We start from the raw sequence: 26,663 nt of genomic DNA, 5'->3' as shown, positions 1-26,663 counted from the left end.
AGACAAGACAAACCCTGCTGTTGGCATTAGGCAATCACCTCACTGGTAATGCTCTTCTGGGCAGGAGTGATGGTGGAATTTGCAAAGGCCATGGACAAAACACACAATTTAAGAAGTGTGGGCAGTCCTGTGGGCTTTCACAACGTGTTACAAAGTAGTGAAGAAGGACTAGGCTGAGACCTCAGTGGAATCCACAGATACATTAAATCTCTCCTGAAGCAGGCACATGTTTCACACATCCCTGGAAAGCCAGCCTATTGTGATAGCTGTGTATTGCTCTGAGTGCTTCTGGTGCATGTGGTGAGTTCCTCTGCCTGAAGTCAGACAGCCCATGCAGCTTCTGTGCCTTTGACCACAAAGGTCTGGGCCATTTCTTTCAGGAATTAAACCAGCGTTCTATCTTGCTCTTATAGCCTGTCGGCATCAGGGAAATGAAGAAATTAGTCCACCTTTGAGACCTGATGTACTTGGAGACCTGGTAACAGAGGTGTGACTCTAAATCACATCTCTTAAGCGTCTGCCAAGCACACTTGTCAGCATGAACCTCTAAGACTGGAAGAATTCAGAAACTTCTGGAATATAGTTTTGGAGTTATACCAACTAAAACAAAGTCCATGTGTCGCCTATTGTCTAACTCTGCAGCTTTTTATTCTGTCATTGAATACTGACTTGCCCTGCTGTTACAGAAAATGACACTAAGAGCAAATGTCATTCTTCCGTGCTGTTTGCATATTTAAAACTGTGTCAATTTAAAGGCCATCAAAACCCTGCAAGCAAAGCTTAGCCTTGTTGGTGTAGTTTGCACTGTACCCAACCCAGTGGGCCCCACCACAAACCTGGTGATATGCACCAGGGTGATATGCACCCAAAACTAGGAAAGAGCATCTTCAGACATAACACTGCTGCTGAGATGCCACTACAGTGTCTGTCTCAGATAGGGACACCTGAATCTGTTTGAACAGTAGAATTCATCCTTTGCAAAAGGCTGTCTTCAAAATAGGGCTTGTTGTCTCTTATCTGAGCCACAGAGACTGCTTTGGCTTTCAGTGTGGGGGTCAGCCCTACAAAGTCGTTGCTAGAACAGGCTGAAATGTTTTTGTATTGTTTTTGCAGAGTTATGCCTAGAGATAATGGGGGGGTAAAAAATCTGTTTCTTCCTACATTTCAAGGTATTTTTCAATTACACAAATAATTTCTGTTTCTCTTTTCACTTTTTTGTCATTTTCTGTATATTTTTAATATTTTTGCTTCTCATCTTTACACATTTCTCATGGGAATATGGGTGAAAGAGTTAAAGAAAATACAAAATTCACTTTCTGTAACGATTCCAGCCATCTTTTCCTTATCTGAGTCAATGTTTTCTTTTCCAGGATGCACTTTAATTCTTCTAAGATGGGAACAGTTTTCCTTAAAAATAAAACATCTTTAATAACGACAGAAGAGATAATTGGATCAGTTCAGTGCAGCTATGGTGATAGCCATGATGATGGTGTAAAATCATCTTTTTCCTCTTCTGTTTGAAGACTGCATTTTCAAATGGCACTTCATTGACAATCAATAAACGAGTTTTTTACTGCTGTCAGCACTACTGAGTCAACGCAGCGCTGAGAGCAAGTGGAGAGCTGTACTGACCCAGCCACACTTCAGGCAACACTCAATTCATTCTTGGGCCCAGAATCATTCTGTTACACTGAGAGATGAAAAAAGGAACCCCACTAACCTGCTTTCACATTTTGTCAACACTTTTTCAGGTTCCTTGTCAACCATTCCAAATTCAGATGTAGAAATAATCACACGCTGAGCTCAGTAACTTCTCATCTGACACAAAGCATTCCTGAAAGATGTCCAGCCTTGATCTGATGACATCAATGGAGTACTCACCATTTCTCAGAGTAAAGCATTCCCAGTGACTAGTCACCCATGCTCTTGATAATTTGTTTCACTAACTAACTAACTCAGGATGATTTTAAGCACTTTTTTTTTCTGATTCCCCAGCCTAGTACAAACCCAAGCCAAACTGTATAAAATAACTCAGCTCTGTCTGAAAGTATATTTCTGAGGCCTGACTTGAAAGAACCTTCTTTTGCACATCTGAAATTTTGCACTGGGGACAGAATTTATAATTGATAAAATTTCAGATTTAACTAGCTGATTACACCTACAGCTCAGGTTCAGTTGCTTCTATTGCTGTTCAGAGGCACAAAAAACTGCATCAAGGATAAGTACCCTTGGAAATGTTTAAAAGATCCTAATGTGTATGGCCAGAACTGCCCCACTTGCAGACAGTGATAATCTAGCTGTCATGGACTAATGAACTGTAACCTGGAATTCTGGTTGATCCTGTCACCCTTGGCCAAAATAATCCAAGGAGGGAAGTGACGCATGTTGAAATCTTGTTTTGAGAACTGGACATTCGGATTTCTTCCAGGACTGCTCTCAAGGTTGTGTTGTACTCACAGTGAAATTGTTTGTGAGGTTTAGAAAAACTTAATGATGGAGGATGATTGCCTTGATTCTGCTGTGAAAAAAAACCCTCATTTTAACTGCAGAGGTATTTCATACCCTTTGCAAATAATTCCACTTGGACTTACGACAGTGTGAGATACCCTGTTCTTTTACACCTTACAGCCATTTTACAGGACTACTGGTTGGCTTAAAATTAGGTATAAACTTTTGTATCAGTTCCCTTTTCCATTGTCTGTGTAATCAAATGCAGCAGATTGTAGTGTTTGTTTGCCTGAAAATGTTGTTTGTTTTTTAAAAGAAGCATTTCTATTTATTTTAGTATTTCTTCCCCTGGGAAACAACATTTGGAACGATCCAGGAAATAATATTTTAACAAGCATTAAGTTGCCATCATTGAGACCACAGAGGGAAGCTGATGCAGGAGGGAGGAAAAGTGGCTGCAGTGTGCCATCCTCAAGTGCCATTTATAACAACACATATTCTGTCCGCCTCAAAAGAATAATTCTCATGCTTCTTGAAATGAAAACCAGGAAACTATAAGTTCAAATCAAACAAATTGTCATTAAAATCACCATAAGTCACTGAAAAGTAGTGAAAGCTGAGTTTAAGTCTAAATTCCCACCTGACTGTTCTGGCACACCAGACAGAGAAGCGCTTGCATCAGACCTCACTTTTTTGCCAGAAGGCTTTAATGTGCCAGGTTGTTTGTACCTGGAGAGCCGTGCTGTGAAGCATCAAGAGGAGCTTTCAGATTAGTAGGAAACGTCCCCAGAGTTAGTTCTGGGGCATTTGGCTTCCTCCCGTGGCTGTGGGTTCGTTCTGCCCAGACCTTGCCCTGCCAAGGAGGTTCCACAGGAAGAGATGTCTCCTCTGAGTATAGCTGGCATACGACATTTGCTTAATTTCCATGGAAGAGTGAAAGATGTTAGAACAGTTAAAATGTTAAAACAACCTTAGATGTGATCAAAATTTTACAGGGAAAAACATTTTTGAGCTTGGGAAAAGAATGATAATCACCAAGCCGTGCCTTGTGTGCTGGTGTTTGCAGCCAGCAGTCCAGATAACAAGTTGGAGAGGAATCTGGGTAGGAGCAGTTTCAGTGGGTAACTCACCATTTCTGTCCGGGCAGCTAAATAAAAAGCCACACCTCTTGGAGCAGCGCTGCCGCTGGGACTGCAGCAGCACCGGGTGCAGTGCTGCCTGGGGCTGTTGTGGACACGCAAATCACTGCACACACGGAGGGTATCGAATCACCACACACACGGAGGGCATCAGCCAGCAGCTGTTTTCTAGGTGCTTGAGCCCTGCCTGCCCTGGAAAGTACCAATTATCACCATTTAATGGGGAAATCTGGAGGGTCTAAAAACTTGCACCAGTGATTAGGTCTTGCCAGACATTGCAAAGTAGAAGACTGAGACTGGGGCCTGAAGGACTGACTTCAGACAATGCTGTCAGCAATCCCAAATAATGATTGCCCTGAAAAACGTTGCTAATGAAAATAAAAGTAACCCTTTTGCCACCTTCAAAGTGCACAGGAGTTTTATCATCACCAATAGAGCTACCACCACCACCACCACTTCCTATTTCCATTCTGAGCCTGATGAGTCTGACACCAGACCAGAGTCATGTAGGGGCAAGACAAATTGTAAATAGTATGAAGAAAATTGTTTTTAGCAATTGCACCAAAGCAGTGAATTCATCAATTCCCCCAAAAGTCAAACTGATGTTAATGCCTGAGCATGTTCTTTGGCAACTTTTGCAAGTAGGAGGAATTAAGCATGTGTATTTTTGGGAGAAACAGCATTTGTGGGGTAAGATCTTTGCAGAGAGCTCCCAAGCATGGACAATGTGATGGTCATTTCAAGGGATCTGCTTGCAATAGAGAGCTTTCCCACTTCCAGCTGAGCACTCAGACTGGCTGTGCATTGGCAGGATGAAACAAGGAGAAAGTCTCTCATCCAGACCTGCAAAGCACACCCTGGTATTATGGATGTGGTTTTCTCCTGCTTGCTTTTTCTCAGCTCCTGCCCTGAGATGTTGGTAGGCAGATGTGGAAAAGTGCAGTTTTCCTTTCCCTATCACTTGTGGGGTTTTACCTCACAAATGGGATATGCTGCACCGTATTTCTAAGGTTTGCTTTTGATACCTGCTCAGTAAACACAAAGCAGTGATGCTATTTCAGCAATATAAAAGGCCATTATCACAGGGTTAATTGCATATGATGATGATATCACATAGCCTCTCATTGTCATGCTATGTGATTTCTGAAATTCCATATATGGTTTATCCAAACCAAAACTTTTCAAAGAATATAAAGGGGAAATGGCTTGACAGCCTCTCTGCATCTACACTGACTTGAAGAAAAGTGTCAGTGGAAGGCAACTCTCTAAATGGGAGTTGGTGGCTTTTCACATATGCATTGCAAAATTTATTAGATTTCATATTTGACATATGTTCTTATAATTTAAAAAAAATTAAAATATTCCATTTTAGTTTTTGATTGTCCCATAATTTTTGCGTTCCATAAGCTATGTGCTGATTGCTAGCCTTGGGAAAAGCCTTCTTAGTTCTTTACAATTTGCTTTGTGGCCAGCACAATGAATCTGCCCACAAGACTTTCCGCTGCCTGAAAAGTTCACACTAGCAACCCTTTCAGGAGAAACAGACAGTGGTTCCTAACCTAGACCAGAAATGACAGATGCTCTGCCTGATCAGCCCATTTCAATCACAATTTACTATATTGGAATTCACAATAATGTACACAATGAAGAGGATAAAAAAGCACTTACTTCTGTGAACCTCTTTTTCAAACCTCTGGAGATGAAAATCCAAGAAATTTGTGTTTGTTCACTTTAAAAATACCGCTGGAAGAGGAGGAGGAGAAGGGGGATTACTTCAAGGCAAAGAATTCACTGAAATAATTTTTCTAGAGGGCCTGGCTAATTCTGTTTGTGAGTTATGAGATTTTTAAGAGCTTTTATTAAAAACCATTTTCTACATCCTTTTAAGAAACTTTGGTCAACAAATCACAATCATGACAAATGTGATTCTACTGCAGATCCAAGATTTGAACTCATTAGTCTACCTAAAGATTTGCAGCTTATTTCACTGAGTCCAAGTTAGGAAAAACTAAATATTGTTTTATTTTCCTGTGATTGCCAGCATAAGTGAATTTAAAATTGCTTTTCCATCAATACTATTTTAAAAATTTACTGTTTCAGACTTCTACTAATTAACTATTTGTTAAGCTATTAACATTGAATAAACGCAAAAGCCACAAAACAAACAAAACAAAAAGTGACCACTTCTTATTCACTCAAGATATTTTTAGATATTCAGTCACGTCTGGTGTTAAAAACGAAGGTACGTTGTTTCTTCACGACGTCATTCATGGATGATCAGCACTGAAAAACTGACATCTTACCACTGCTGCAAAGGCATTTAGCCCATGGGATCACTCTGGGCTGCACAGTCTGACACCAGCAGTGGGATGTGCAAGAGCCAGGTTAGTAAAGTCACAGCCCATGCCCCACCATGGGAAGAAACCATCTGGTCTTATAAAACAGACGTCACAAGTTTGGCCAAATGAGAACAGATCTTCCAAACCTGGAAATGGACATTTTTTCGTGGGTGGTTAGAGAACTACATTTTGAAATCTCCATTTGTACTTATTTGGATAAAAGGAATAATATGAATTAACATGAATAAACAAGGCTTTTGAATTTATGACTTTGTTCTGCCTAATTGATGAATTTTTTTCATCATTTATTTTTCTGTACAGATTGAAAGACTCCAGCTTTTCATATCTGGCTGAGAAATGTGGATTCCTAACTTCTTCACTATTTGGTCATGATTTGGGCTCCAGGCCCATCGGTCCTGCGACTGCAATCACATGGCATGTAAATGTATTCAAAGAATGAGGGCTAGATTCTCAGACACTGGAAAGTGATAACTCCATTTCACCTCTGACTTTTGACACTTATTAAGCAAAATGCTGTCCTTAGTTAGCCAGCTGACTCTCTAAAACAGAGTTCTTGAAGGCCATGGAATACCATGTGAAGGTATGATGGCCATATAATACATAGGTAGAGTTGAAAGCAAAACTCCTTTGCAGTAGCAGCCTGCTATCTTGCAGCCATGGATTTTCCACTTCACACAACCGTGTATGTGTGGAGACCTGTGAAAAACCTCTCAAGAGTTGCTCTTGATACAAATTACTTCAGTTTGTCTGGGAAAAGACAGCATCTGAACAAAGCTCCCTGATTGAGCCCTCAGTGATTAATCACTGTAAGTGTGTGGGAGGAAGGAGCTGAATACTCTGACACAAACCCTACCCAGCTACCGAGCCCGAGAACTGGGGGACTGGACAGGGAACAAGGGAACAGGGGGGTTTCTGCCCACACCCCCATCCCAGAGATTTATGAAGAGAAGGTTTGAGGAATGAAAAGAAACCACCAGAGGACAAATAGGAAAGATTACCCAATGCAGTCTGACTAATGGATTTGCACAGTAGCACCCACGATCCATGCTATGGAAGGGGATCAGCCATGAGGAGGGAAAGAGGCTGACATTTGGAGTTTGCCAGCTTTGTGCTAGCAACTGAGCCAGCACCACTGGGAGCAGCAGCCCAGCAGCAGGGCTGCCTGCTCACCCAGGGGCGTCAGGCTGGAACACAGAGTCTGGACCTGCATCCGTGCTCCTGGCCTCTGAGAACGGCCTGAGCTGTTCAGGCCATGGCTGTTCATGTGGCTCGGTACACACACCAATAGAAAGAGGCAGAGGCAAACATTAACAAAGCAAAAAGAGAAAGCCTGAGGAGTCTGGGATCTGGGTGGATCTCTGGACCAAAACTGCCTTTGGGATGTAGGACTCAGCAAAACTGGCTGAAAGCCACGGCAAAAGCTAGTGAGGGCTCCCGCATGCTGTGCGGAGATTGCTGCCTTCTCCTGGTGAGCCGGGCAAAGCACAGCCGCAGAAACGAGCCCAGCACATCTCAGCCTTGTTTTGAAAGGCCTTTTCTCTCCCTGCCCTTAACATTGTCCATTTTCATGTTTTGTGTAAAAAAGAACTACCAACAAACCTGTAATACTAAAATCAGCTGCAAGTACATAATGGATTCTAATGTTGCTCCACAGAGAATATCCCACCGAGTTTGCTCACCCCCACCCCAGTATGACTAAGGAGAGGGAAGCAAGTAATACCTTCCTAGGCATCAAGGCAAGGGAAATGAGGAAGGCTTTGGAAGAAGAAGGGTGTGGACATCTATTGGTTACTAAAGTGCTGCTTTTCTGCTAGGGCAAACAGACAGAAGGGGGAAGTGGATGAGGGAAGCTTCTCTGGAGCTCCCTGCTTGCTACAACTGCTCCCAGAGATAAGGAGTGGATCAAGAGAGATAGCAGGCTTGGCTCGGCTCGGCTGGGCTCTACGGGGCTCTGCTCTGCTGAGCGGAGCCCAGCCAAGCCCAGCGCGTGCAGAGCTCCCTGCGTGGAGTAACCCCACTGGCAGCTGGACACCCCAGAGCATTCACGAGGAGAAAAAAAAAAAAAAAAAAAAGAAAAAAAGGCGTTTTTTCTCCAAATGTACTCTGGAGATGAGTTTTTTCGCAAGCAGCCTTGCCTCACTAAGAGTATCAGAGCTCCACTGGAGAGCTCTGCTGAACGCCAGGGCCCGTGTGGGCCGGCAGAGTTTGGGATGTGCCCCCAGGCCGTGCTGAGCCTCACACTCTGCCCCATCCCTCTGTGCCCGTGCCGGGCCACCGCAGCTGCCCTGGCTCCGCAGCCCCAAGGCTGCCCAGCGCCCTCTGGGAGACCCGCACCCTCTCCCGTCTCCAGTGCTATTCTTCTGCCAAGACTTCTTGCTTTGTGAGAGATCAAAGGAGAATAAACATCTCCATCTTCCCTCCGAACATATCCAGCCTAATATGCATGGTATTTTTATTGTGGAAGGGAGCGATTTGTAAGAAGAAATGAAAATCTCCAGCGTGTCAGCTCATAGGAGCTAATGATGTTTACACAGACATACCACACTGATGGAATAGTCCCAACATCCCCTTCTTGGGGGGGGGGGGGGGGGGTAGGGGAAAAAAAAAAAAAAAAAGGAGCTGGAGGTGGGGGGGAAAGAACGGGGAAAAAAAGGGAAAAAGAGAAAGGGAGAGACAGCGGCGAGAGGAGTGACCCAGGCTCCCCTCCCCCGGCTCTTTCCTGCGCAGCAACCTGTACTTGACCCTCCCGAGCCTGGCTCTGCTCAGCCTCCATCCCGCCCCGCCGGAGCCGCAGCGCTGATACCAGGCAGCTGATGCGCCGCCTCATCCAAAACACACACTTGGGGGAGGCGCACGCCCACGCCAGGCTTCGGGGGGGCTCCGGGGCCGCGGAGGGACGCGGGGGGCCGGCACCCACCTTCCTCCCTCCCTCCCTCCCTCCCTCCCTCCCTCCCGCCGGGCCGGGCCGGGATGTGCCGGGCCGCCGCCGCTGTTTGCCAAGCACTACAAGTGGCGGGGGAACTGGGTCCACTTCAGGGTGGAAATATTTCAAATGCTTCCTGCGATGGAGATGGGGGAGAGGCCGCTCGGCCAAAATTTGGGGGAGGAGAGACCGCCTGCCCCCGGCCGGCCCCCTCAGCCCCTCCCAGCCGGTCCATCCGCGCCCTTTTGAAGTCCAAATTCGCTCTGATTTGGGTGGGGTGCCTGGAGCACCCTGGGAACCGGGAGCCCTGGGTGCCGCTGGTGCCTTTGATTTCCTCTCCCATCCTTTCATCCCTCTGTGCACCCATGGGTGCCTTAGATCACCTTTGCTGGGGGCACGTCCCAGTGGGTGCCAGCTTCCTTGAGCAAGAAACACGGGAAGGGATCCCTAGAAGACCTTACACAGTTATAAAAGGCAAAGGAAGCAGAGGGTGAAAGGTCTCAGAGTTGAAAAAAAAACGACTTTATGAGTCAAATTTTCACATTGTCAGAGTCTTTCAGCCTTGCTAGTTCCAAGTTGTGTCAGTGTTGTCTGATCCCTGCTATCCATGTTTCTGCTGTAGCTCAAGGGGGAAGCCGAGGTGGATGAGTCCAGCAGCAGGCTTTCTCTACCTGTCCCACCTGAGTGTTTTCCTCTGTCTTGGTGCTGGGGAAGAACTATTAAAATGCATTTCTCTGAGTCATAAATTCCACTGCTAAATATTTTTAAATGCCTGTGATGTACACAATTTCCTTGAGTTTTGCCACAGATTTCACAGAAAAAAAGCCGAAGAGAAAAGCCTCTGGCGTCTTTCTGGAGGGAGGTGGAGGTTCGTTGAGGTATTGTGAGGACGGCTGGAGGAGGAGTAAGGAGGTATGAGTGATGGCAGGATGGAGGGAGCTGAGGGAGGGAGGGCGTGAGGGATGGAGTAGGATGAAGGCGAGTCGATGGCGGTACGGGACGTCGGACGTAGGATGCGTACGGACTTCCTTACCTATCTTCATTCATTCCTTCCCTTACGTTAAGAAGTCAGGAAGGCTCATGACTTCCTTACTTCCTGCCTTCCTTACTTCGTTCCGTCCTTCCTTCGCCTTTCTTCCTTCCTTTCCTTCCTCCTTCATCATTACTTCCTTCCTTCCTTCTCTTCCTTTCCTTCCTTCCTCTTCTCTTTCTTCTTCCTTCTTCTTCTTCTCTTTCTTCCTCTTTTTGTTTTAATTTTCCAGTTTGGCTGTTTCCTGAAGCACAGGCTTGCTTTTAGCAAGAGATCAGGTCTCTGGTCTGACCTATTTCCCTCAGAGCTGATTCAAAGCCCTTCGCTGGGTCAGGGCACCAATGGTAATTTCAGACTATGCACAAAACAGAGAAAGGCTGCAGGGAAACCAAAGTGACAATTAATTTATTTTTAAAATAGCACTCTGGTGCTATTTTAAACTGTGTGGAGTGGCTCCTCAGCAATGGAACTGCCAAACCATACACCCCTAAGGTGGTATTGATCAGTCTGTAATCCTCTGATGCTGCTTCATAGGCCCACCTTGGAATGATACTGCTGGTAGAGAAATTGATCTCAGAGCTGCTGGGAATTGGAGGGGATATGTTTATACCCAGGCCTTATCTGAACGGGATCACAGAATGCTCTGTAGTGTTGTATTGGTTTTGCAATGCATTTTGCCTGTGAGACAACTGCTTTTCCACACTGAGTGGAGAGAAGTTTGCCAATCTCCTGAGCTTTGGAGCCAGGCATTATTTATTTTTTTCCTCTTTCTCAGCTTCTATAGAAAACACAGATTTTAAACACAGACTCTGTCCTGAGTTACTGCTGTCTTGGTGCATCCTTTAGGACAAGAGAAATGTGTTGGAACAAATGGCCACAGGGGATCTTGCCATAGTGCATCCAGTCAGTCCTCTGGCACGGCCAGGTGCAGGGGGCTGGGAAAATAGCTATGGAGGGAAACAAGGATTGCCCAATTCACCTGGGTCTCGGCATATGGCTGAATGGTTCTATCTTCTCTGAAGTCAAGAAGCTGTCCTCAGCATTCCAGCCTGCATTATGTTTTTAAAACAACATTGCTGAAGGCTTGTAGCTACATCGGGTGGCTTGGTTCTGAAAACACCATAGAGCCATGGGTTGGTGAGTTTCTATTGTGTAGGGGATGCAGCCATGGCACCTTTTGTAGGCTCCAGTGCTTTCTGATTTACCTGAACCTCTGCACATATTTGCTAGAAAAAAAGCCTCTAGACTCTTGCTTGGGACAAAAGAGCAAACTCAGCTGGCACTGCAAAATAATGGCACTATTATTTTTCTCCTTAGGAAATGTCAGCAAATGTGTGCCAAATGCCCAGTTCTGTGATTGTAACCATTATACTCATGAATGCCCTTACAGAAATAATGTGGTTACTGGTCCAATTGTCTGTCTGTGATTTAGTGCCCTATAACTGTGATTTGCACTTCTCTACAGTTCTCCTTATCCACAAGCTTTTCAGTTTTTCAGAATTTCTAAGTAAATACACTCCAGAGTAAAAAAAAGTCAAGTACTCCTATTTTAAAGGCAATCTCTCAGTAAAACACACTCAAAATGAGATAGATTTAAGTGCTTTGATTTAAATCAGATCCCAAGACTCTGATTCTCCCTTCCTTAGACACATCGTAGGGGTGTGTCCATGTGCAGTGTCCCAGTATTGTTCACCTCACTGGTGAATAGCCTTGATTTTGTGCTCCCCTTGGAAGCAGGTAAAATCACTGTAGTTTCTCTCATGTAAGAAGACATCATCCTGAATGAGGTATAAGGAAACAAACAGACAAAAAGCTCTTTATTAGAGACAAATAGTCACATATCAAGTTTCTCTCCCATTTAAGACCTTGTTTTCAGTACATAACCTGATGCTGGATGCTGCTTGGATTATTGTAATGGCTGCATGCAAGGCTGAGGAATACCTTGTTTCTACCCTCCCTCTTCCCCAGTTTTCCCCATTTTCACCTTTGTCTTCTATTTCTTTCACTGCAGGTTCAGAAGCTCAGTTGTAATTTACGTTGTTGACATTACATGTTTGCCATGTTTGGGTATTACAGCACTCATGCAGCTCCAGTTTCATTCAGTTTCCCCGTGTGCTTTATCCCTTTTATCTTCGGCCCTATTAATGCGATTGCCCTGTGACAACACTTGCTGGAAGACGTACAGGAGGGCTGGAGCAACCCGTGTTTCCTGGTGGCTGCCTTCCCAAAGGCACCGGTCCCTGCCCCAAAGGAGAGAGCAGGACAGCCCGTGCTGCTCTCCTGCCCCCTTCCCACACAGTTATCCAGCTCAGCTCTGCTCCTGGCAGGGAGATGCATGTCATCTGGCTCTGTTAAGGTTACCCCAAAGCAGCCCAAAAACCAAGACTTTTGCAAATGGGCAGGTTTGCCTCCTATTTATTTCTCCTTTTATCCTGCTAGCGAGGGATCACCAGCATGCAGGCACTATCTAACACTCCCAGATAAACTGCATCTGTACAGGCTCATTCAGACACAGGCTATAAATACCCACCGCCTGTGCACAGACTGCCGCCACGCTCCCTGGGTGCCTCTTCCAGGGCAGCCTTTCCAAGAGGTTTTTGGAAAGATCCTCGTGCAGTGCCCAGACCATGCTGGGATGAGACCTGGGAGCTGTGGTTAGCAGCGTGTTAATGCTGCTACGGCACAGGCACTGACCACTTACCTTCCCCATTTGTACCTATGTGGTGTCAGGGCCATGATTTAGGGAGGTTCCCTGTCAGCCAGGGCATAAATTACAGCCCGCACTCCGGCACGGGACTCTGGGAGCCATTCAGGGCATTTCCCTTTCCAGAGATTTGTTTCCTCCAGAGCAACTGGCTAAAGTAATGCCTTCCTCCTTCCCGCTGCCCTCGACTTCATGCTAAAGACACTGTTAACCTGGTGCTGCCCTTCTCTTAATCCTGACGTAGAAAAATGGATCAGGACATGAAGGAAGAGTTAAATAATTAATTTAGAGGTATCTCATTTTCCAAATCTTGCCTAATCCGGCTTTCCAGTTTAGCATTCATTTTCCCCACCCTTTTGTATATACCAGTTTCAGCCCTTTATCTCTCCCACTTCTAAATATTTTACTGGGGTTTTGTTTTATACAGCTGAGAGGAATGCTGTTCTGATAAAACAGGGCTATAATCTCCTCAGGCTGCATTTCCTTAGTTCCCACTCTTCATCTGTAGCTTTTAAACAAAAAATCTTTACTAGATGAAAATAAAGACGGTGAATTTCAGTGGTACATTTAATAATTCATAAATCAAATGAAGTTCAAACAGGTTCAAAGTTTAAAAGTTTAAAAGTTTTGCTGAAGCTTTAAAGTTTAAACTGTCAGAGACTTTGACAAAAAACTTTTCCTGTCTGGAATATTTAAGATTGTTAAACCATATTACATGCATGGCTATTGCTACATTTTTTCAACCATAAGTTGTCTTCTAAAAGAATATTAATTTTGTGTTGTCTTTAAATAACTAATACATATGCAGTATAAAGAAGGATATTATTAGTGTAAAGAAGATCACAGCTATATAACCTGCATATTACACACATTTTTTTCAGGCTAACTTACTTTGGCCAGCAAGAAATCACTTGATTTATTAATGCTGCTACATGCTAGAGGGGTAGGAAAGGTCTCCTTTTAATGGCTTGGCCATTATAAAAGAAGAATTCAGGCGAGCATACCTAACTGCAATATCTGAAAAGCATTAAGTTTTATGCATGGTGTCCTTACAAACTTTGGAAAACTCTTTCAGTTCTTGCTTATACCAATATCAATATCAAAGTCTAAATGCCACTGAAACCACTGAATTTTTATGTGGTCTTAATTATGCTGACTTAATTTCATTAATGTATTCAAGGATTCTTTTATTCACATTTTAATCACTTCCAAAGCATTTAAAGTATTTTCAGAAATATATTAATTTCCTTCATTGCATTTCTGAATGCAGTTGTAGCTCTAAATGACGTTCTGTGAAAGGAATATATTATAAATAGCACATTAGGCAGATGCTCCTACCTAAAAAGAGGAACCAATTTCCCTTGGGGAAAAACTGGCATGGCATCAGAGGAACCTCACCAGCATACAGTGGCTGTGGCCCAAGCTCAGCTCAAATGTAAGCACCACCAGTAAGCCTAGAATTTGACATCTTTCCTTCAGTAAAAATAACACACACTCTATCTGTCATTATTAGCCTCTAAAATTAATTTCATTTCCATGAATGAGCTCATGAAGTAAGCTGTTTGTTATGGCAAAAGCAGAAACATTAATAGCTTTAAATGGTTTAATGGATAAAAGTCTGATAGATGGGGCAAATGGAAACAGGCATCATAAGTGCCTTAATTTCTCAGGGAAATCAGGACTGGAGAGGACAAAGTAAGGGAGATAGTTAGTCCACAGTTCCTGATGTAGCATAAGGGGGTAATAAAAAATATATGTCTTAGAGCACTTCTAAAATAGTTATTTTTGACTCTAAAGCAGACCAGTTGCAATGCTGAAAGTTCAGCAGAGAGCAGAGTCATGTTCTTCCATCAGTCAGGAATCCCTTACTCCTTCTAGTAAGTGCAGATTTCTTACAGCAAGAGGGAGGGAATGTTCTGCACATGTCACAAGGCTTGTCTCCAGCCTCTCCAACTGCCTCGTCCTGGCTGAAGTTAACCATGAACCACGAAAGGACACTTTCCCAGCATCCTACTCCAGTGGATTTCCATCCCCCCCAAGGGCTCATTGGGATAACATGTGAGCTGTGCTGTGAATGAACTACAGTATGGGCTTACAAAGTGGTGTTTTGCCTGCCATGAGATTATTCACAAAAAAGTCAATAAAGGAGAGATGCAAAACTCACCAAATGACATTTTTAAAAGCATGCATTCATGGAATAGTGTTTAGTCAATGCAATTAGGAAACCTTGGCAAGCACCCTGACCTGGGTGCCCACAAGTACAGGTAATGAGTAGTAGTGACAGAACCCAGAATACAGAATTAGGGGTTAAAATTGAACATATCATGAGGAATGTGCTTCCAAACTGCAGCCCAGAAATCCCTCCATGCTGGGCTGGAAGATGCCTGTGGGCAGAAAGCACTTGCACAAGGTGGATCCAAAACTTAATCCCCCACCTCCCTGCCACCCAGGGAGTTTAGACATCTGCCTTAGGGTCAGTGATAAGAGTGCTGCTACCCCCACAGAGACCTGTTGAAGCTGGGAGCCTGCAGCTCTTCAGTTACAGGTCTCCAGAAGCTGAGTACGTTTTCCATGTCACAATTTCGGGTTTAAAAGCTTGAGATCTCTTTGTTTGTTTTGGAGATGCCACTTCAGCATAACAACATGACTTGGCAGTGTCTCGCCCTTAATGATTTTGATCTCATTTCAATGACAGTTTAGCATCATCAACTTGGAACTGACTTACTTTGCTCTGCTGAATGCCAACAAATTGCTGAATGACCCTTTTATAACTTGCTGCCTGGGAAGAGGCAGTGGTCATCTTATGACAAGGGTATAAATGAATCACAATTCATGATTTCTGATAGCTAAAGAGTCAACATAAATGGGTTCTATGGAGCTTTTTTATTTCAGGGACTGCTAAATGGTATGGCCACTACCCCAGATGCTCCATGCTGATTTTTGCAAAATGAAAAGCCTCCACATGCCCTGCAGCAAAGCGAAACCCAGCAGCCATACAAACAATGCTACAAGATATCTTCTGCCTAATTTCCAGGCCACAGCTCTTTGGGGACTTCTCTGCATTCTTCTGGTGCCTTGCCTCTTCAGTACTCTCCCTGCTCTGCTCATCTAGGGAGAAAAACGGCTCTTTACTGTACAAAAATGGGTAGGGATGCATCAGAAAGGACATTTTCACCAAGGACCAAATTATCTTCCCTTGGTGAAAGAAGAATCCTTTTTCAGGTTCCAGCTTATTTGGTTCCTATGCTTAAAAATTTAAGGTACCTTGTGTCCAAGGCAGAACCAGGAAAGGGTGCACTTAAGTCCTGTCACAGGTAGAGTGCTGAAAGCACAGAAAGCGTGAAAATAGCTGTAAGTGTGAAGAAGTTCTGACAACATGATTTGCAAGTGATACCAGCCTGTGCAGGATTCTCAGGTTGGGATACAGATCCAGAGAGGTTGGGGTTAACAGCTAGGGGGTGAATAAATGCTGTCCCCAAGAATTGTTATACAAATTACTTTTGTTCAGCCTGTTGGATGAGGAGACTAATCTGGTCAATCTTGGAAGAACAAATAAGGGAAGTAGCTTCCCTTGTGCTATGCAGGACCAGGCTGCAGAAAAGAGAAAGCAAACACCTGTTTGCTGGCCCTCAGGGGAGCTCAGTTTCCTCTGGGAAGTGTTTTTCAAGACGCCTGGAAGCTCCTTCATCATATACTCCCTGCTTTCCATGCTGGTAGCACCCACCTAAGGAAGTATGATGCTGCAGGAGGACAGGACCTCGCTCCCCTCCTGGCTGCAGTTCCCTGCCTGGGGAAGGGAACTGTTGCAAGGCCCAAATCTGACAGATTTCTCCAGATCCTTTGCCTTCATGAAGCAGTGGTTTTGCAATGTTCCCCAGCTGCTGATGCAGCGGGAGAGCAGCAGGAGACCAAAGTGGTCCTTGAGTGAATGTTTTTGAGGAATTCTCCTCAAAGCTACTCTACTCACAGTCTCCGCCGCTGGAGTGAGTCTGGGAATGTTCCCTTGCCCAGGTAAGGAGCAGGAGGAGCTCAGCTGCACTCTTGCTGCTGGAAAACTTCACAGTGCACAGCTCTCAGCTGGCTCCTGGCATTAAAAAGAGCTGAGGGGTGGGAGAGTTCAAAACTGATGAGGCAGCTTTGGATGTCCCATGAATGTGTCCTGTTGCTCTAATGTCCCAGCAGAAATTGGCAATTAACTGAGAGGTTTATGTGAGGTGGGCTTTGGAGTGTTGCAGTCTTTCCTGTTCCATGTGTTGAAACAGAGCTGTGCCTTCTGACTACTTTCAATTGAGAACATGTCTGAGGTCTTGTTTTGCAAATGCTTAGCCTGTTTTAATATAGGAGACCTCTGGGTTTTGATGACAAAAAGGTTTACTGGGAAGAGTTTTGATTTTACTGGTCTTCTTGAAGGAGAAGGAAAGGAGAAGGAGAAGAAGGAGAAGGAGAAGGAGAAGGAAAAGGAAAAGGAAAAGGAAAAGGAAAAGGAAAAGGAAAAGGAAAAGGAAAAGGAAAGGAAAGGAAAAGGAAAGAAAGGAAAAGGAAAAGGAAAAGGAAAAGGAAAAGGAAAAGGAAAAGGAAAAGGAAAAGGAATTCTGCATTTTCTAACTACTATACCTAGGTGACAAAGCTAAACAGAAACAAAATCCTCAATACACTAAGAAAAATCAATCAAATCTGAGACAAAGAAGAATGCAGCAAGTGAGTTTTCAGGATCTGGCCCTCGACCACAATGAAGCATGGGGTGCCTTATTTTACCAGCTTATAGTATAGTATTTTATCAAGGAAATTGTATGCAATGGTATTGGGTTAGGGTTTGGGTATTTTGGTATATTACTGCTGCAGGGGAGCCCTACTCATCCCCAAAGATCCCTGTGTCATGAGACATAGGAAGAAGCTGAATTAAGCAGAAGAAGGAGCCACAGAATTTTTTTGTGCAATTTTCTTGACTGAGCCATCAGAATGAATAAGGAGGTGTCAATGAGCAGGGCAGTGTTTGAGCCATCCCACCAGAAATACCCTGGCCTGTCACTAAAAGCCTGCTGCACAGGGAACAGCATGGAATTCTCTAACCCCTCCCCAGACCTGTAGAATTCATCCTTGCATTACATCCTGGAGGAAACAAGTACCACCATTTCGTTCTGAGTTTGTACAGGAGAAAAAGGACCCCCTTGTGTTTGTGTGCTGCTGGACTTTCCCTGGGTGTATCTGACAAGGGATTTGCACTGCCACCTGCCTGGGAGATTTCACTGCTGTGGAAGGGGGGGCAGGCCCCACCAGCTCCAGGGAGGGCACCAGGACTGTGGTATGCTGCCCTTCTGCCTGGCCCCAGCCTTGGCCTCACACAAGCTCAGGAGGTGCTCATCCAGCTCTCTGCCAAGCTGCTTCATGGAGCTAGACCAACCTTATACTATTGAATTGATTTGTTTTCCAGCTATGAGAAGACAAGGTGGCCAAGGTCTGTCCTAGGACAGTTTAGGCTGCTCTGGATGTGTAACTTTATTTCTAGAAGTGTGATAGTCGTTCCCATTTCATTTTTTTCACACCAGTCACTTTTCTGTGAACTGATATCATCTCTCTCAACACTTGTCTGCGTTCCCACTGGATGCAAACAGATTTCCAAACGCAATTCTCCTGAAGACTGCTGGTTTAACCTCACTGCAGTGCTGGCAATTATTATGACCTTTGTCCCACATGCTGAAAATAACCTCCTGAAAGCAGTGGATTCCCTGCAGAGTCATGCTCTCTGCAGCATTATCAGGATCTTTCTTGCAAAGGCCACCACCAGCCCCATGCATCCGGCTTCACGAGCTTGCTAAAGCCAGTGACACAAAACCAGGGGCAAGCCCTGGAGCTTGTGTGTCCTCAACGTCTGTCTCCTATTTTTTTCAGGAGAGTTTTGCCAGATATTCTGGCCAGGGCCTGTGGTTTTGGAAGAGGAAACATTATTTGTCTCATAATACAGACATCAAATACAAACATGGGAGCTGCAGTTCCTGGCATGAAAGCTTTTTGCAGCAATTTACTATCCAACATCCTTATAATTAATGAGGGCTGTAACTACTATTTTTAGTACAGCTAAAATTTGCTATAAGTTATTAGAGAGAGACATGTTGTGTAATATGTGACTAATGTACCATTTCACCAAGAATTTGTATTACATTGCTGAAAATTGCAGGGAAATTATTTCCAGCGTATTCCAACAGCTCTGAATGCTCTTTGAATGTACAGCATAAAGCAACCTACAGCTTAGCTGGCTTGGCTGTCAGTTAATTATGTCAAAGCCTTCAGAAAATTAAATTACTATAGTGTAAATTCAGTCTGCACCTTGCAAGAAAGATGTGGCCAAATGTATTTCAAGTGTGACAAAACTGAAGTCATTGAAATTAATTGGGGCAAGAGGTGGAAAGTGGAAGTGGGAGAAGATTAGCAAAGGTAGAGTTGATTAAATAGGATGTTTCATTTACTGGGGTAACTAGCTTGGCCCTTAAAGCCTGTCTGGGGTTACCAGGAGCAGAGGCACCCTGAGCCTGTGAGGCTTGGGCAGAAGAGGAAGAAGCTAATGTGAGGGGGAGGCAGCTGAAACCCATGTGGGTCCTGGGAGAAAGTCACTGTCTCAGCATGCATTAGGTTTGTTCAGAGTAGTCTCATCTCTGCCCCTGCAGAGGTGGCTGAGTATCTTGCATTATTTGCTTCTTATCTGCCTTTGCTTAATTGCACCATCACACATTATTTGGCATAATGTCCCCATCTTGGAAAATGGAGAGACAGAATCTATGTATGTATACTCTGTGAATCTGACCCACCATATCAGTACCAATTTCCCAGATACATGCAAAAAAAACCTCAACAAAACCTCCCTCCCACACCCTGCTACCCTCTCTCCCAGGCAGCAACCCCAGGTAACACCCTGCTTTTATAAGAAGTAGCATAAAACATTTTTTCTTTCCTCTCTTGAGTTGGGGAACATTCTTCCCTACATAATGATGTTGTTTTCTTGTCTGGCAATGTTGTACACACTGTCACAGCTATTTGCCATGCAATTCAATTCATAAAAGTCAGCAACCTGTTGAAGTGATTAGCTGTATTTGCTTAAGAGACGCCCAGTACTGGAATTGCAGGGAGAGTGCATTACAGGTCAGAGTTACAATATTGACCAGGATCTGGGGGGAAGCTTGTACAATCACATTAGCCATTCCTATTTATGACTCCTAAGCTAGTTAACCTTAATACAGCTGCTCTTAAGAGATACAGATGGGAAGTAACTCTGTATAAACTGCATACTGTATAAAGTTTATGTGCAATCAAGTTGAAGATGGAAAGACGAGGGAGTAGATCCTTGAGATGCAGATTACTTCATCGGCTAGGCTAAAGCACTGGCCTTGGCTGCAGCATCAAGTGTCCCAGCCCAGACATCGACATGTTCTTGAGAGAGTGCTCCAGCAAGGACTATAAGGTCACCAGCACTGGCTTGGTGCCTCGCTGCCCAGAGGAGTTTTGTCTGTGCCTGGAGAATTTTTGTCTGCATCTTCTAGGCACTTCCCAGCAAAGTGGCACAATGTGAGGCACGTTTGGTACAGGTCTAAGAGGCAAAACGTGCAGGGAATCTGTGTGATTTTACCTTCAGCAGAAAGTAAGACAAAGGTAAAAGGAGCAAGTATTCATTATGGAAGGAAAAAAAAATCCCTGTGATGGAGCACAGCCTTCAGAACACAAACTGGACAATAGAAATGGCAGTGGGAATTTTCAAATCATGAAAGTAACTTAGCAACGCATATTTATTTCCTGTTTTAGAAAAGGTGCCATGAAGGCATAAATTCCTAGGAGATGAATCATATATAAAAGACATGCATTGTTTAGCTTTGAAATTGCATGTGGAATACCAATGAGATCATTCTGCATATGTTCTCCTCCATTCACACAGACCTGGCATGCTGATCACCTGGCAGGTGTGCATCCAAACAGAGGATGAAGCTGTAAAGTCCTTGAGAAAAAGCATTTGATGTGTTTCCTCTCACATTTCTGTTGGTGGCACAACAGGTAGCAGCTATAGATGCACCTTACAGAAAAGTAATTTCTTTCCAAGAGATTACGAGAAAACTTAAGTTAGAAATTTCTTCTGTGCTCTTTGTTTAGTAAGCAGTCACATAATTACTTACTTCCAGGAGTTCAAAACCAAAAGAACAATGTTGTTTCTGTTTGGGAAAGTGTAAAGCTCTATTTTTTTTTCTTTACATGAAAATCTTCCTGTTTTCACAATGGCTTTCAATTTTCAAAACCAGCAACGCTTTTTCTGAAAAAAATCAAGTCTGAATGGGCATAGTTTTATGAATTGCATTGGTGATATTTATCATGCAGCCATAAGCATATCTTTAATGGTCTTGAGCAAGCTAAACTCTATAACTCTGTCCATAAGCGTGCAAATATTGTTCCACCCGTGTTGAAAGATATTTATTGACACTTAACAATTTATATGAGGTCATTGACCTTTAAAACAGGTCTCTTTTTGAAAATTTTATTGCCATGTTACATTGCTTGACTAAAAATAATTAACTATCTACATTGTTTAATGACACTGCCAAACTACCAGCAGTAAGGTGGAACAGAAAGGTGAGACCTTTTTTTCAAAAAGAGAAGCTTCTTAAAAAAAAAAATCCATGAAGGTATAAAAATGTCCTCTATTCCTGAGGTATTTGCATGCACCGGTACCTGCACTATTTACACTGCTTCCTAATATTTAATATATTTTCCTCCCAACACCTTTGTGGGAGAGTGAAAGGACTTTTATTTCCTTCAACAGATGAGTATCTGGAACATGGAATAAATAGGAGAGGACATGGTGTGAGCATGGACTGATCAGTGAAATGCTGCAGGCAGTAGTGTAGATTTACAGGAAAGCATTCTGGAAAACATTTCTTGCAGCAAAACACCCAGGTATGTAACTGGTTTCTCACCCCACAGGCAATACTCAAAGCAGCTTCTGATAATTACTTATTGCTAAGTGTCTTGCTTTTCCTGTTGCAGCAATTACTAAAAACTAAACATTCACCTGTCTACCCCTGCAGCTGTCTGTAACTGGGGATGTCTGGACACATCTTTAGTCCTCTCACGTGATGCTGTCTGTGGCATCACAATGGCAAAATTCCCCATGGCAAACACTTGATAGAGAAGAACAAAAACTGCAGCCTAATGGGTAAATTATGAAGTATGGAAGCACAGCCATAATAAGACCGTGCTCTGGAATTTTAGCAATTGATAATGATGTAAGTATGATACCTGACAGCTGAGTGATGCTGTGGAATAATACTCTTTCTAAGATTTCACAGATGGCTCAGTCTCATTGGTTGTCTTGAAATGTGTGAGAAAATGAGAACTTTTCACGTTCTCCCCTTTTTAGAGTTTTTCTTTATAAACTTGTGCTTACAATGAAAATAGCAGCTTAGTCTTTTGTGTTTACCTTCTTACTTGCAGAATTAATAACCCAGTTTTAAATAATGAAGATTGATCCCTCCCTGATACCTTCAATCTCTCTCTCCAATGGAAGATGGGAGATGGTTCAGGTCAGGGCAGAGACACAAGAAAGGGCCTGAGAAGGAGGACTGAGCATTTCTCTTGTGCCTTTCCTTGCCCCACAGCCCAGGCCAGCCATATGTGTCAGCAGCTCTGTATCCACTAAGAGAGCCCTGCAGCCAATTAGAAATTCAGTTCCAAGGGTTTCTGGCTTGCTAAGTTCTCAGCAAGTTAATGTGCACACAATTTCACAGCTGATTTCAACCCAAGCCACTAATGATGGTAATAAATGTCTTCCAATTTTATTAAGTCAGATGTAATTGGATATTTCAAAGCAACTAGAGGAATGGGATAGATTAGATCTATGAAAATATGAGATTAAATTCCTCTTTCACTTGTGACAGCTCTACTGGAGTATCAGAATTGGTGCTTGTGTCCTACTGATTTATCAGTATCTATTTAAGAGGAAATGGAATATCTGTGCACATATTTAACAGAACTGAATCCTTTTAAAAGCAGAGTTCTCTCTCAAAGGAAATGGGAATTCATCACTCTCTTAGCACATGCTCCAGAGCCTGCAGCAAACACTTTGCTCTGGGAGACGTTCCTTGTTCTGCCTGTGCCCATCAGCTGGACAACACTTGCAAAGTGAGAACTGCTCTTTTTGGCTGAGTTTAAAGGGAAGAAAATCCAGCCACAGGCTTTGCACATGTTCACAGGAAATGGATGGACAGCATTGCTCTGCCTATAAAGCACGGTCTGGATGAAGCAGAAGGCAGTGTGTGTGCATAGTGGCGAGTATCAAAACTGGCTTTTAGATATTCTGGAAACACTCTGTGCTCCCTGCCTTCCTAAGCCATGAGTCTCTTCCCAGTGACTAGACACTAATTAGGTACTGATTAAGAACGGCAGAGACCCCAAAACCTGCATGTCTCTGAGGGAATTGAGCATTATTGACCTGAAAAACGGAAACAGAATAAATGCATATTAACTTCAGGGCTGACAGGCTTTTACTTCAAAGTTACAAGGGCAGCAGTGACTGAAGTAAAAGCATGAACGATTTAGAAGATGTTAAAGGAAGTATTTCTATGCAAGAGCCAAACTGGGTGACAGGATTAAGTTTTGAAGGGGAGGGCTAATGTGACTGCCTTAAAAAATATTGATAGCTGTGCAAATCCAAACCCACACAGGTTTCAGAAAAGACCTGCAAAGTGCCAAAAGCATATGTACATTTTAAGAGAGTCACATTTTAGACTCACACAGTCACACCAGCTGGGAAGGAGCCCTGGAAGCTGCCTGGCCCAGCCTCCTGGCCAAAGCAGGGTTGATGAAGCAATGAGTTGTAGATAAGAATCAAGGTTTGTCAGAATATTAGTTTATTCTACTGAGCTTCCTAGAAGAATTAATAGAAATGGAAACTACAACTTGATAAGAAATTGTATGATTTAACTTATCCAAAATAAATGAAAGTTGGGAATTACTGAGCTTTATTAGGCTGAAAACTAATGAGCAGTAAGGCTAGTTACTTAACCAAGGATGTTGCATGGTAGTGTTGCAGACACTGTATGCTCCTCCACACCAGCATCCGGCCCAGGTCTGAGATCCCAGTGCCTGTAAAAAACACACAAGAGATATTAAAATGCAGAAGCAAATGCCCAGTGTCGCTGTTGAGGCATCTGCATGACAGTCAGTTGGAGCAATTGCTTTCAGATGAACTGGTTGTCTTATCTAAGTCATAACATCATCAAGTTACTTTCATGTTCAAGATGATGAATCATTTGAAAGAGTGTCACAGATGGAAGTGAGCCTGGACCATTGCCTGTCAAATCCATTTTAGCATTCCAAGTGGGAAGGACTTACCATCACTTATATTATCCTTCAAACAATGATGTAGCTGAGGTCTCTGTGTACCAACTCAGAAGAAACAAACAAACAAAAAAACAAACAACTATTTAAAAAGAAAGCAACCAACTAGCAACCCTCTAAAGAAAACTTATCCTGGAGGACTTTGGTAGCTGATAAAAATCATATTCTGAACACCTGCCCAGCCCCTTGCAAGTTTTTATTATTTCAAATGTAATAAATTTACAGCAAGAAAACCTAGAAATTGTATAACTATTGGGGTTTATTTCTATCTTTCTTCATTTTAAACACTGTTTTGATATGGCATATGCACAGATTTATCTTACTGAAGTCCAAGGGCTTATGGATCCATTTGTGCCTGAGATAGGAATTCTTTCAAGTCCTATGCTGAATGCAGACTAGGTAAAATTTTTGCAGTAGTAGAGAAAAAGCAACTAGAGGGCTGATCATTTAAAAGACTAAATGTTTGTTCCTTTTCCTTCAGCATGAGCTGCTCTAGCCAAGAATATTAACCTGAGTAACAAAAGCGATGGCTGAAGGGGAAGTGCAAGATGAGGCTTGACATCCTCCAGGCCTGAACCTAAAGTACTTTCTGCAGCCAAAGCTGCTATTGTTGCTAAAAAGGCTGCTGTGAGTTCAGGGACACTGGAACCTTTATCTATATTGCTTTGTCTGTATTACTTGAAATTTAAGGGGAATAAATCACTGGATTTACAGTGTGAACAGAGATCTTGTCATTTGGGAACATCCAGAAGATGTTCTCATATGCATCTTTATGAGGGTTCATATTTTCCTAGCTGTTAAGGATTAACAGCAAGTATCCTCTGAAAGCTCTGAAGATGTCTGACTCTGCCCCAGCCAGATCACTAGACAGCTGTGCTGCCTGGAGGAGTGGGAAGGACTGGAGTGGTCAGCCTTGGTGCCACTGGCCAGGCTTGCAGTGCCTGGGTCAGCTGAGCCACAGGAGACCTCAGAGCAGAGAAAGTGTCTCAGCTCACACAGCCCTCCATCCCCACGGGACAGTGCATGTTTCTCTTTCCTCTGGGTAAACCCAGAGCTTTTCTCAGGCTCAGTTCATATTCATCAGTGTTGGTGAAGTGCTGAGCCAAGGACTGGCCAGAGACCTGCCTGGTGTAATTGTCCTGGTGTTGGAGCAGGTGGGTGTTTGTGCCAAGGTGACTGGCAGAGAGGGATCTGCTGTGAGCTGAACACTTCTGGGCTCCTCACAGACATGCTGAAATGTGAAAAATGGTTACTTATGCAAATAACAGCTGACCTTCTGGTGAGAACATGCTACCAGGCACAAATAGGCAACCCAAAGCATGGACTTTTGTTTTCACCACCCCTTTCCACAAAATAAGCCCTTGAAGGCTCAGAGAATGTTTCCCACAAAGGCAGAGGGCAGCAGGTTAGTGGCTTCCTTCCTTAATGGGACTGTGGGGCTCCCTTGGCTGTGTCATGGCAGGGGGCAATGAGGAAGGAAGCGGATAACACACAGCCATCCTGCACGCAGCCAGGGGGCACGGGGCAGCACTCAGAGGCTGTGGGCTGTGGATATCTGGGTTGGAGAATAAAAGCCAGGTGGTACTGATCTCCAGAATCAGCCAGAGCTGCCCCCAGAGCTGCTGAATCTGTGAGAACAATGCAGGAGCTGAGGCCCTCCTGAACACCTTGGGTAGAACTTGCTATCCAGCCATCCTGCCATTCTGCTATCCTGATGTCCTGGCAGCCAACCATCCTGCCATCCAGCCATCCTGCCATCCTGCCATGCTGCCTCCCACCTGAGCCCAAGGGCCAGACTGTTCAGTGAGTGGCCAAGGTGTTGTGGATTAAAAATTCCCAAGCCTGAGACAGACAAAAAACCCTTTAAATGGAGATGATTAGTCAACAGATATTCTCCTCCCTCCCCAAAGACTTTGAGGAAACAGTTGTATCTACACTGATTTTCACTCTATCTGTGGTTATATACCTATTATCTGTCTTAAAAAAAGTTGTGGTATCAAGTCAATGTATCATTTATTATCTTCTACACATAAGATTGCTTTCTATGTTCAGCCTTACTATTAAATGAGCGGGGAAGCAAGTAACAGTCACTGATTTTGGTGGGAGGCATGCATTTCCCAATATTATAGTTTGCTTTTTATTTTAAATAATACAGAGAACAGGAAAATACACTGTTCCCACAAAAATTGCAGTGAAAATTACAAATTAGGCATTATTTCAGTATCTAATTAGACTGAAATCTGAAGGAAATGAGATAACATCTAAGTAATGTGAATTCAAAAATCCTCATCCTCAACTGTGGTATGTCTTTTGCAAAAAAACATACCATATAAATTACAGGATTAAAAGCAAGGATGAGGAAGAAAAGAAAGTGGGTGAAAGTGGCAACAAATGAACAAAAGAAGGAAATATAAGCTCCTGTGTTTAAATAGAGCCTTCCACTAGGCCACAAATTTGTGTGAGAGAGACTGAGAGCACTTTTTTTTCAATTCATGTATCTCATGGTTCAAAGATGAAACACTGGAAACATGTGTGCTCTCTTCTGCCCTATTTAAATCACTTCAGGACAAATCCATCCCTGTTGTAAATGGGTGTAACTCTGTTCAATCCAGTGGAGTTGCACCTGCTTACACTAAGGCGAAATTTGGCTCAGCTTGGATCCAAATTAACTCAACATTTGGAAATA

This window comes from Serinus canaria, chromosome 2 (genome assembly GCF_022539315.1).
Source record: "Serinus canaria isolate serCan28SL12 chromosome 2, serCan2020, whole genome shotgun sequence".
Classification (NCBI taxonomy): Eukaryota; Metazoa; Chordata; class Aves; order Passeriformes; family Fringillidae; genus Serinus; species Serinus canaria.
Note: the sequence above shows the minus strand (reverse complement) of the source record.